Consider the following 9,786-nt stretch of genomic DNA (forward strand, 5'->3'; position numbering starts at 1 on the left):
GAGAATTTGAATATTATTTTCAGGTTCTCAGATTTTCTTTGAATTGAACATGATTCCTTATCCGTCAGTTTTGTGCTTATTTTCATGGTTTAATTGAAAACATATAGAATTCCACAGCTGACTTGACTCTAACTAGAAAAATGCTGCACCCTTGAAACTAAGAATGCATGACCTGGAGAATATTAAGAATGTGGACCAAAGGTTCAAAATGTGAAGACCAGGAAACATTCAATTGTTAAAGAAAGATCTAAGGAATAAGTTTGAATGAATTTCTTAGAATACAAATTCAAAACATCAGAACCTAAGATTTCTGTCTACCATGTAGTTCCAAAATACTTCGTTTTTTCATTTCATGACCTGTCATTTTCTCTGGTTATTCTTTCTTAGGTGGTTTCTTAGTAGTATTCAACTCTTTAAAAAAAAAAAAAAAAGTAGAAAATCAGAGACAAGATAATTTGTCGTCAGAGAAAGGGCAATTCCCTGTCCTCAAACAAAGGCAATGGTGGATAGACACAATATATACAAATAAAAATGTTTACAAAAATTCCTAACTATAGGTGTATTGTGTGTTAATTATCATTTGTGCTTGCCTCCTCTTGAAGGGCTGAAGCTTAAGGGACAAACTGACGGTGAAACTAGATACCGAGAGTCATCTGCTGAATGAGGTAGTGAAATGGGAGGGGGCTGGTAATTCCGTAGGGCTGGTTGAGCGGCAGCCCCAATTCTAGGCCTGCTGGCTCTGGCCTTGGATATTTTAGCTTCCCTGGAAGACAAATGTCCCAGGGAAGTTTCTCTTAGCCAAACTGTTCCCTCTCCAGAGCACAGTTTTTCTGAGACTCTGGAAAAGCAAGAATTGGTGAAAGCAGACAGCTTGGGGGAGGGGAAAGGGTGTTGGATTCTAGGAATCCACACTGGCGACCTAAACAATACCTAAGTCATGCACTCTAGTAATATCCAAGGGAACGCTAAATGGAAATTACACTGGCGGGATTCTGTAGTCAGAGCAAGGCTGGAAAAGGAACTCCTAGGAGCGCTTCCACGCAAAGTAAAGCTCCCCAGTGTACGCTGTACTGCTAGAGCTCTGGGTCCCCAGAGGCAGAGGCAGCCTTGCTTCCACCCCCGCCCAGATCCAGTGGCCCTTTGGCTCCGGCTCTGGCAGTGGCGGTCGCAGCTGGAGGAACGCGCAGGCGCTGAGGCCGCAGCTGGCTGGGAGGGAGGCAGCGGCTGCAGCAGCGGTGGACCGAGCAGCAGCTGGCCCGGCTCGGAACGCGAGTAGCGGGCGCTAAAGCGCACGGTGAGTGAGACCTACCTAGTCACCCTGCCTCCCCTCACCCCCAATTTCCAGCTCTATTTTAATTTGGGAAAGGTTCAAACCCTGCGAGTGGGTCTGGAAAAGGATTCCCCGAGTGGAAAGGGTAGCAGTGCTTGCATTTCCCCGCCTCCCTGTCCTAAACAGGCTGGAGTAGTCCCGGCAGGACTGGAGAAACTGAGGGAGAAATGAAGCAGTGGGGGCCAGTGCCACAGATGCCTGGGTGACAGAATCTAACTGTGGGGCACAAGTGCTGCCCAGAGATCCTAGAGGAAAGAGCTGGGGGATTATTAGGGGCTCTGGGAATGTTGAGAAGGGGGGAGGGGAAGAGATAACGAGCGCCTTCTCTCAGGCACCGGGAAGAAAGTGGGAGCCTTGCCTCCGGGAAGGGGAATCGGACTTGAAGTTTGACTGTACCCACGGTTTCTCGGGCTTTATTCGACCCATAGGCCTGAGGAGTTGTGGCAGGTAATTTGCGAAGAAGAGCTTGAGCATTTGGTTTGGGTTTGCGAGGGTTGAGGAAGAGCCAGGACCCAGCAAGACGGGATCCTGCAGTTTCCAGGGAAGGCAGAGTTAGGGTCCTTTTTTCTTGGAGGTTCGCGGTTGGATTGAGTTTTATTTCTTTCGTCTTTTCCTTTTGAGGCTGTGGAGTTTCTGGAAAAGTTCTTCGTTGTTGTGGGTGAGGGGCTTGGGGAAAGGAGTGGCGGCAGCTTGGGCTACAGATCTAGAGCCAGGGTTGTGCCGGGGAGGCCTGACGATTTATGACTTCTCCCCCCCTCCCCGCCCCCGACATTTTATGATTTCCCCCACCCTCCTTTCTCTCTATGTGAGCACTGACCATTTTTCTGCTTCATTGTGTTGGTGGAAATTTTAACAAAGGGAATGGCTGTTTTCTAGGCTGCAATGTGTGACTGCCACTGTGTGTGGGGGGTGGGAGGGGGCGGGGAGGAGGGAATCTGAGCTGGTGCTTGACCATTGATTTACACTTGGCCGGTGGGGTTTTGGGGAACTTTCCTTAAGATATTAGCTCCTGAGCTGGAAGGGAGGGATCTCTCAGGCCATATAGTTCTTCCCTTCTCTTAACTTCCCTCCCCGACCAAGTCCATTTTACAGATGAGGAGACTGAGATCCAGGGAGAAGTGACTTGCTCTACCATGTCACACTGGTAAGTTACGTCAGAGGTAGTATTTAAACCTAGGTCTGATGACACCAAAATCGGTTCTCTTTCCACTTTCCCAACCATGTTGCCTACTTCTGAGGAGTAAAGGAAGTGAAGAAAAGTTCTCCTTCCCCTGACATTTGATACTGTTTTTATAGGAGCCGTCATGGGGCTAACCGTTAAAAAAATCTGAACTATAGTACAAATCTGCTGCTTCTTTGGGCTACAGTCTGATATTGTGATTGTGTTGTGGATACTACTTATCTTTAGTTGAAGGGAATTCAGATCCATAAAAGGTAAAGTTTTAAGGGGTGGATTTGAGAAAACTTGATTGGATGAAAGGGTTAAATGGTCACATTAAATAGAAATTATGAGTGTGAAGTTCTAGGGGAGAAGTCAATGCTCAAAGCTACAGAATATATGGAGAAAGGAGATCAAGGTGTTAAACAAAGACTGATTGAATATTTAAGACAAATTGGTTATGAGTGAAAAACTCAAGTTTCTTTATGTTAGGATCTGGAACTTGATAGGTTCCTGGAGAAGGGGAAGAGGGGAAGACAATAACTAAGCAAAATCCTGGACTGGTTAAGAATTCTTTGGCTTTCATTGTCTTAATTTCTGGTTCTCCATGGCACAAATGCTATGTGCCTATGAGAATGTCACTCAATTCTGATGTAGATATTTTTACTCCTTTGTTCTGTTTAATACAACAAAACATTCTGGACTTCTTCCTCCTCCACCCTTTTCCTTTCATTGTTGAATCCTGTTTTGCAAACACTGATTTTTCAGATCTTTATTCTGTTTAAAAGACCATCACATCTTCTTCCAAGTATGAATAGAACAAGGTTCTTGCTGAATACTGATTGAGGAATATCTAGATCCTTAAAAAACGAAACAACCAGGGGGCAGCTGGGTAGCTCAGTGGATTGAGAGCTGGGCCTGGAGACAGGAGGTCCTCCGTTCAAATCTGGCCTCAAACACTTCCCAGCTGTTTGACCCTGGGCAAGTCACTTGACCCCCATTGCCTAGCCCTTACCACTCTTCTGCCTTGGAGCCAATATATAGTATTGACCCCAAAATGGAAGGTAAGGGTCTAAAAAAACAAACAAACAAACAAAAAACAACAACCCTTTAAGATTACTTCTTTTCAGTTAATGCACAGTGTTTTGTTAAAATGTAAGTGGTTTTAATGTTAAATTTTCCATTGCAGCTAGACATTTGAAAATGTCTCATATGTGATAAATCCCACTATTTGCTTTAGTTATGGGATATTATCACACTTAGGGGTGGGACATTATTGTATTAGTTTCATTATGCATTTTAAAAATATTTAGAAATTCAAAATGGCAGAAATGTTCAAGTATTTTTGGAAAATAAAAAAAATGTTACTGAGTTCAAGAAACAGATAGGTTTTGTTTTTTTTTTTAAATGGAACCACCAACCTTCGGTTAGGTGGAAGAAAAGATTATTCAAATATATTTGGAAGATGGATGAAGATAAGTAAGCAGTGTGAAATGTGCTAGATTGGGAGTGAGGATCTGGAATAAAATCTTTTATTCTACTACTTACCACTCGACATCAAACCAAATCTACCGCTCTATTTCTTCAAATCAGTGTGGTGTTCAGTCATGTCTGACTCTGAAGATATTGGAAGATACTGGAGTAGTTTGCCATTTACTTCTCCAGTTCATTTTCCAGATGAGGAAACTGAGGCAAAGAGGGTTAAAGTAACTTGCCCAGGGGCACATAATTAGTAAGTATCTGAGGCTGGATTTGAATTCAGGAAGATGAGTCTTTCTGACTCTGGGCCTGGCATTCTTATCTACTGAACCACCTAGCAGTTCCAGTCATTGTTTTTATCAGATGCTTGAAATCCTCAATAATGTCCCTCCTATACCTTTTCTTTTCTAGGCTATAGATCCCCAGTTCTTGGAATCAATCCAAGTATAGCATATTACCTAGTCCTGTCACCAAGCTGTTCAGCCTCTTGACCTGTTTTTCAGTTCAATACAACAAACATTTGTTATGCTTCTACTATGAACAGAAAGAAGTTGCTCAGAATGAGAAAGTGTGGATGGGTTTCCTTTTTCAACTGTGGAAGGGGGGTACCCATGTTTATGAGGTTAAAGAATCATTGAAGTATCTAATTTTATGTGGCAAATACTGTGATGTTCTCTATGTCCTCAAAGACAAAATTTAAAATGTAGTGGAGGGGATATGGGAGAAACATTGGGCACACATAAATGCAAGTTAATTTGAGAAAAGAGAGAACACTTGGAGATGGGAGACCAGGAGAGATTCCTTAAAATTTGATGAGGATTCTAGGAGGTATTTTTAGTTGAATAATGGTGTAGAAGAGGCAATGAAGGCAACTCTTTCCAGGAGTTTGTGAAATAGAGAATCAGATTTGCATCACTGGATCATAGATACTATATATATATGTATATATATATATATTAATCATTATTATTGGTAATATTATTATGGGAGGAGGAAAGGGAAGATAAAGAGCACTTATTACATATCTACTTCATGCCAGGTATTGGGCTAAGCACTTGCCAAATATTAGCTCATTAGAACCTCCCAACAACCTTGGGAGATAGATGCTATTATTATCCCCATTTTACAGTTGAGAAAACCAAGGCATTTGGAGCCTAAGTGATTTGCCCAGGATCACACAGCTGGTAAGTGTCTAGGCCTAGATTTGATCTCTGGTCTTAAATTGACTCCAGATTTCAGTGCTGTATGCCTTCATCACCCAGTTACCCCAATGCAAGGAAGTCTTCAGAGGCTTCCCAGTTTATATGAAAGATAAGGCAACCAAGTGAGGTTAAATGACTTGTGCAAGATTGATAATTTGAAGAGAAGGTAGGCTGAAATGAAGGGGTTGTTTTATTTGTTTTATTTTAGGCATGGTGGATGGAAGAGACCTCGTAACTTATCTAAGGAGTATAGAAAGAGCCAGTGGCTAAGGAGAGATTGTAGATGAACCTGAGAATGACAGATGAGATAATTTTTCTGGAGGAGACTCAAGATAGAGTAGGATCAGGATTCAGGTAGAGGTTGGTATTACCAAAGAGAAAGACCTCTTTCATCATCAGAGATTAAACCAAAGAGATAACATGGAGGTTCTCTAAAATAGAGTAAGGAAGAAGTGGGAGCTTGGAACAGATGATCTATGTTTTCATTAATTCCTCTAACTAGTATTTAAATACTTTTCTACCTGCCAGGTTCTTGTGCTAGGCTCAAGGGGCTTGTTAGGAGCTGCAACAAAGTAAAAACAAAATGTATACAAAGTAATTTAGAGATGGTGGAGGCTGGCAGAAGCCATCCAGGCTATCTTAGACCTTGCAGGTAAGGAGGTTAGCCTGTGCAAATGTACGAAGAGAGAGGATAGAGTATTGTATGAGGAAAATAGCAAACAGGACATTTTGGCTAGAAATGAAGCTTATAATGAACTTAGAAAGAGGGCTGGAGTCGGATTGTGATGGCTTTAAATTCCAAGCAGAGGAGTTTGTTTGATTCTAGAAGCAAGAGGGAGTCATTGCAGGTTCTTGATGGAAGAAGGTAGTGTCATGATTTTCTATGCTTTAGGGATTTTGTCAACTGCTCATCAAGGAGATTAGATTAGATGGGGAAATCTTGGAGGCTGGGAGACAATTAGAAGGCTATTGAAGCAGTCCAGAGAAAAGCTGGCATTAGATCAGGAAAGCCTGAGGCTGTGTTCCCACTGACTTGCTGCCTACATGATTGCAAGCAAGTCACAAAATTGGAGCTTTTAAGTCCCCTATCTATAAAAACAGAATTAATACTTTTACTACCTACCTCTTAGGGATATTTTAAAAAAGACACTTTGCAAGACCTACAGGGAGAAGGAAAAACACTGAACCCATGATTTAAACCCTGTGAGGAAACTTCCTCTGTCAAAGCACATGGGTTTATTTTTTTGATGAATAGTTTTTGAGCTACCTAGAACAGTGATTTCAAACTCAGTAAAGGAAGCTACTAGCTGTGAGACCCTGGGCAAGTCATTTAACTATTTGACTAGCTCATGTCCTTTTGTCTTAGTGTTGTTACTAAGTAACCTACCCTCTGTAGGAAATAATTACTAAGTAAAGATTAAAAAGAAAGAAAATGAAGTTTTTAAACCTTTCCTTACATAAGGATCCCTGCAATCTTCACATTGATTTAGAAAACCACATGTCGACATAATCTGTGTTCTAGTGTATTTTTATTCATTGTTAACTCTTTCCCAATTACATTTTGATCTGATTTGGGTTTTACTGAGGAGTGTTATGACCCATGTGTTTGAAACCTTTACAGTAGAGAACTGAGATATGGAATCATTTGCCTATATGTAGCAACAGGTAGGACTTGAATCACATTCTCTTGAGTTCTAAGGCCAGCCTTCTATTTCACTCATACTTTGCTGCCCTATTCAGGCACTGAACAAGTTACAAATCCACCTACTTTTACTCCAGCTCATATCTCTTCATCTTGTTCTGAAGAATATCATGAGACTTTTTGGAAATCTAGCTGAATTATTTCTATAACATCTCTTCATATATGAGTTATCCTGACTGTGAGGGAATAAGATGTCTCATATGACTTGTATTTGATGAAGCCAAGCTTGCTTTTATTGATAACTACTTTATTTTCTGAATGCTCATAAGCCTTTCATTCCCTTAATAATATGTTCTACTGATGATGGAAGATAATTTCTCTTCCTTTCAGGAGAGAGGTGGGAGACTTGGGGTACAGAATGTTGCATGTATTGGCAGAAAAGTTCACTGTTGGTTGTGTTTACTTAATTGTCTTAATTATAGGTGTAGGAGCATTGTGGGGGGAAGTGAGATGGGTTGAGATCTATCCAGAAATGAATTTTTTTTAAAAACACATTAAAACATTTTCTTTAAAGTGTTATGGAATTTTGTCAAGAATGGAAGTCAAACTCATTAGTCTTATTAATCATGAGCATGAACCCCCAAATCTGAATTTTAGAAAGAAATTTATTTAGTCATTTGGTAGAGAAGGAAAGCCAGAAGACTCCCTCCTGTTCCTGTGAGGTTCAAGAAAGCACTGACATAGGAACCACTGGTACTCAGTGATGGCAAGCCTATGGCACTCGTGCCAAAGATGGCATGTAGAGTGCTTTCTGTGGGCATGTGCAGAGCCCCCATTCCCCCACACCGCAGAGTCTGTCACTAGAAAGGCAGAAGTACTAGGGTGCAGCTGCTCCCTTCTCCCTCTCCACTGTGCCTGAGGACATTTTTTTCATATCACTTGCCTCTCCACCTAGCAGCCCAGTGGGAATGCTTTCTTCATCCCCTGTGTGGGGATAACAGGGCGGGGTGGGACTGGGCATGAAATCTCTAAAAGGTTCACTATCACCCACTAATACCTATTAAGCTATTTCCTACAAAGGGTAATTCCCAGGCTAGGTCCTTTTATTATCTACCTAAGTAAGCATAAGAATTCAAATTAAGGTTGATTGAAATGTAAGCATAAAGGTGAGGAACCCAAAACTTTAGCTTTGGGTAGGACCTAACACTTGGAAGGTATTTAAGTATTCCCTGAAGCTATGACTTCCCTGGGAGTGTCTCTGAGGTCTACTAATTTGTTGCTATATCAAGCCAGGTTCAAATAATATCAACAAGTAAGTTTTCCCAAACAATATAATTAAGTATTAAGCTAAGGATTATAGCTTGCAATTAGTGAGTAAACATTTATTAAGCACCTATATGCTAGGCATTGTGCTAAGCATTGGGAAATACAGTCCCTGCCTCAAGGAGTTCACATTCTACTGGGGAGCATTACAAGCAAACAACTCTACAAATAAGATATATGCTGAATAAAGTGGTGATGGTCTGGGAGGAAAGGTAACTAAGACTAAGGAGAACTGAAGCTCCTTGAAGAAGGATGGACTTCAGTTGAGACTTGAAAGAAGCCAGGCAAACCTGGGTAGAGAGTTTATTCCAAAAGAGGTAGGTAGAGAGTTCTAGACTTGGGAGACGGCCAGTGAAAATTCAGTGTTTTGTGTCCCTAACTTCAAAGAGTACTTTTAGGGTAAGGAAAGTGTTTAGAGACTAGAAATGTTTGTGGGAGCAAATGATAAAAGATTTGAATGCCAAAGAGAAGATTTAATATTTCATCTTGGCGGCATCAGAGATATTGGAGTTTATGGAATAGTGGGTTGATAAACCTGAGTTTTAGGAAGATCATTTATTTATTTTTTTAAAAGCCCTTACCTTCAAAGTATCTTAAAATCAATACTGTGTATTGGTTCTAAGGTAGAAGAGCAATAAGGGCTAGATAATGGGGGTTAAGTGGCTTGCCCAGGGGTCACACAGCTAGGAAGTATCTGAGATCAGATTTAATCCTAGGACCTCCCATCTCTAGGTCTGGTTCTCAAACCACACTGAGTCACCTAGCTGCCTCCAGGAAGATCATTTACACAGCTATGGGTTGTAGTGGGGAAGAGATTTATGTTTATATACTATAATCTCCTTCCCCTTTGAAAATTAATTTATTAAATAAGCTAGCAATAATCAATAAATTGATATTCAGTGCTCTCTCTTTCTCTCCCCCTGACCCTCTTCCTTCCTTCCTTCTCCCTTTTCCTCTTCCCTCCCCCTAATACAAAGATGCAGAGTCCATGGTTTTTATCTTAAATTTTCTGCTGTCTTTCTGAGCTCATTATTAAATCTTCTCTTAAACAGAAAAAAAAAAAAAAAAGGTCTTATCCCATAGGGATTGATTACTACATGGTTAGGGTGGGTGGGAAGGTCAGCTGAAAAAGTGAGATTTCATGAGATTTTCAGCTCCCTCTTGATCTGGCTGGGAATATTCTGGTCAGGTTTTACTTTCATAAATCAAGTCTCCCCAATCTTTTTTTTTTAAAACATTTATTAATAATCATTTTTAACATGGTTACATGATTCATGCTCCTACTTTCCCCTTCACCCCCCCCCCCCCCCGCACTTCCCCCCTCCCATGGCCAATGCACATTTCCACTGATTTTGTCATGTGTCCTTGATCAAGACCTATTTCCAAATTGTTGGTGGTTGCATTGGTGTGGTAGTTTCCAGTCCACACCCTCAATCATGTCCACCCCGACCCATGCCTTCAAGCAGTTGCTTTTCTTATGTGTTTCCTCTCCTGCAGTCCTTCCTCTGAATGTGAGTAGTTTTCTTTACCATAAATCCCTCAGAGCTGTCCTGGGTCATTGCATTGTTGCTGGTACAGAAGTCCATTACATTCTATTTTACCACAGTATATCAGTCTCTGTGTACAATGTTCTTCTGGCTCTGCTCCTTTC

General features: G+C 41.2%; 1 protein-coding gene across 1 annotated transcript in view; it reads left to right on the forward strand.

The window, feature by feature from the left end:
• The first annotated feature begins 1,219 nt into the window (after nucleotides 1-1,219).
• PRRG1 (proline rich and Gla domain 1) overlaps nucleotides 1,220-9,786 on the forward strand; it is a 159,706-nt gene continuing 151,139 nt past the window's right edge. Inside the window, exon 1 of the mRNA XM_044670161.1 lies at nucleotides 1,220-1,294. The gene's annotated coding sequence lies outside the window, so the exon portion shown is untranslated. The remainder of the gene's footprint in view (nucleotides 1,295-9,786) is intronic.

Source organism: Gracilinanus agilis, chromosome 3 (assembly GCF_016433145.1).
Source record: "Gracilinanus agilis isolate LMUSP501 chromosome 3, AgileGrace, whole genome shotgun sequence".
Lineage (NCBI taxonomy): Eukaryota > Metazoa > Chordata > Mammalia > Didelphimorphia > Didelphidae > Gracilinanus > Gracilinanus agilis.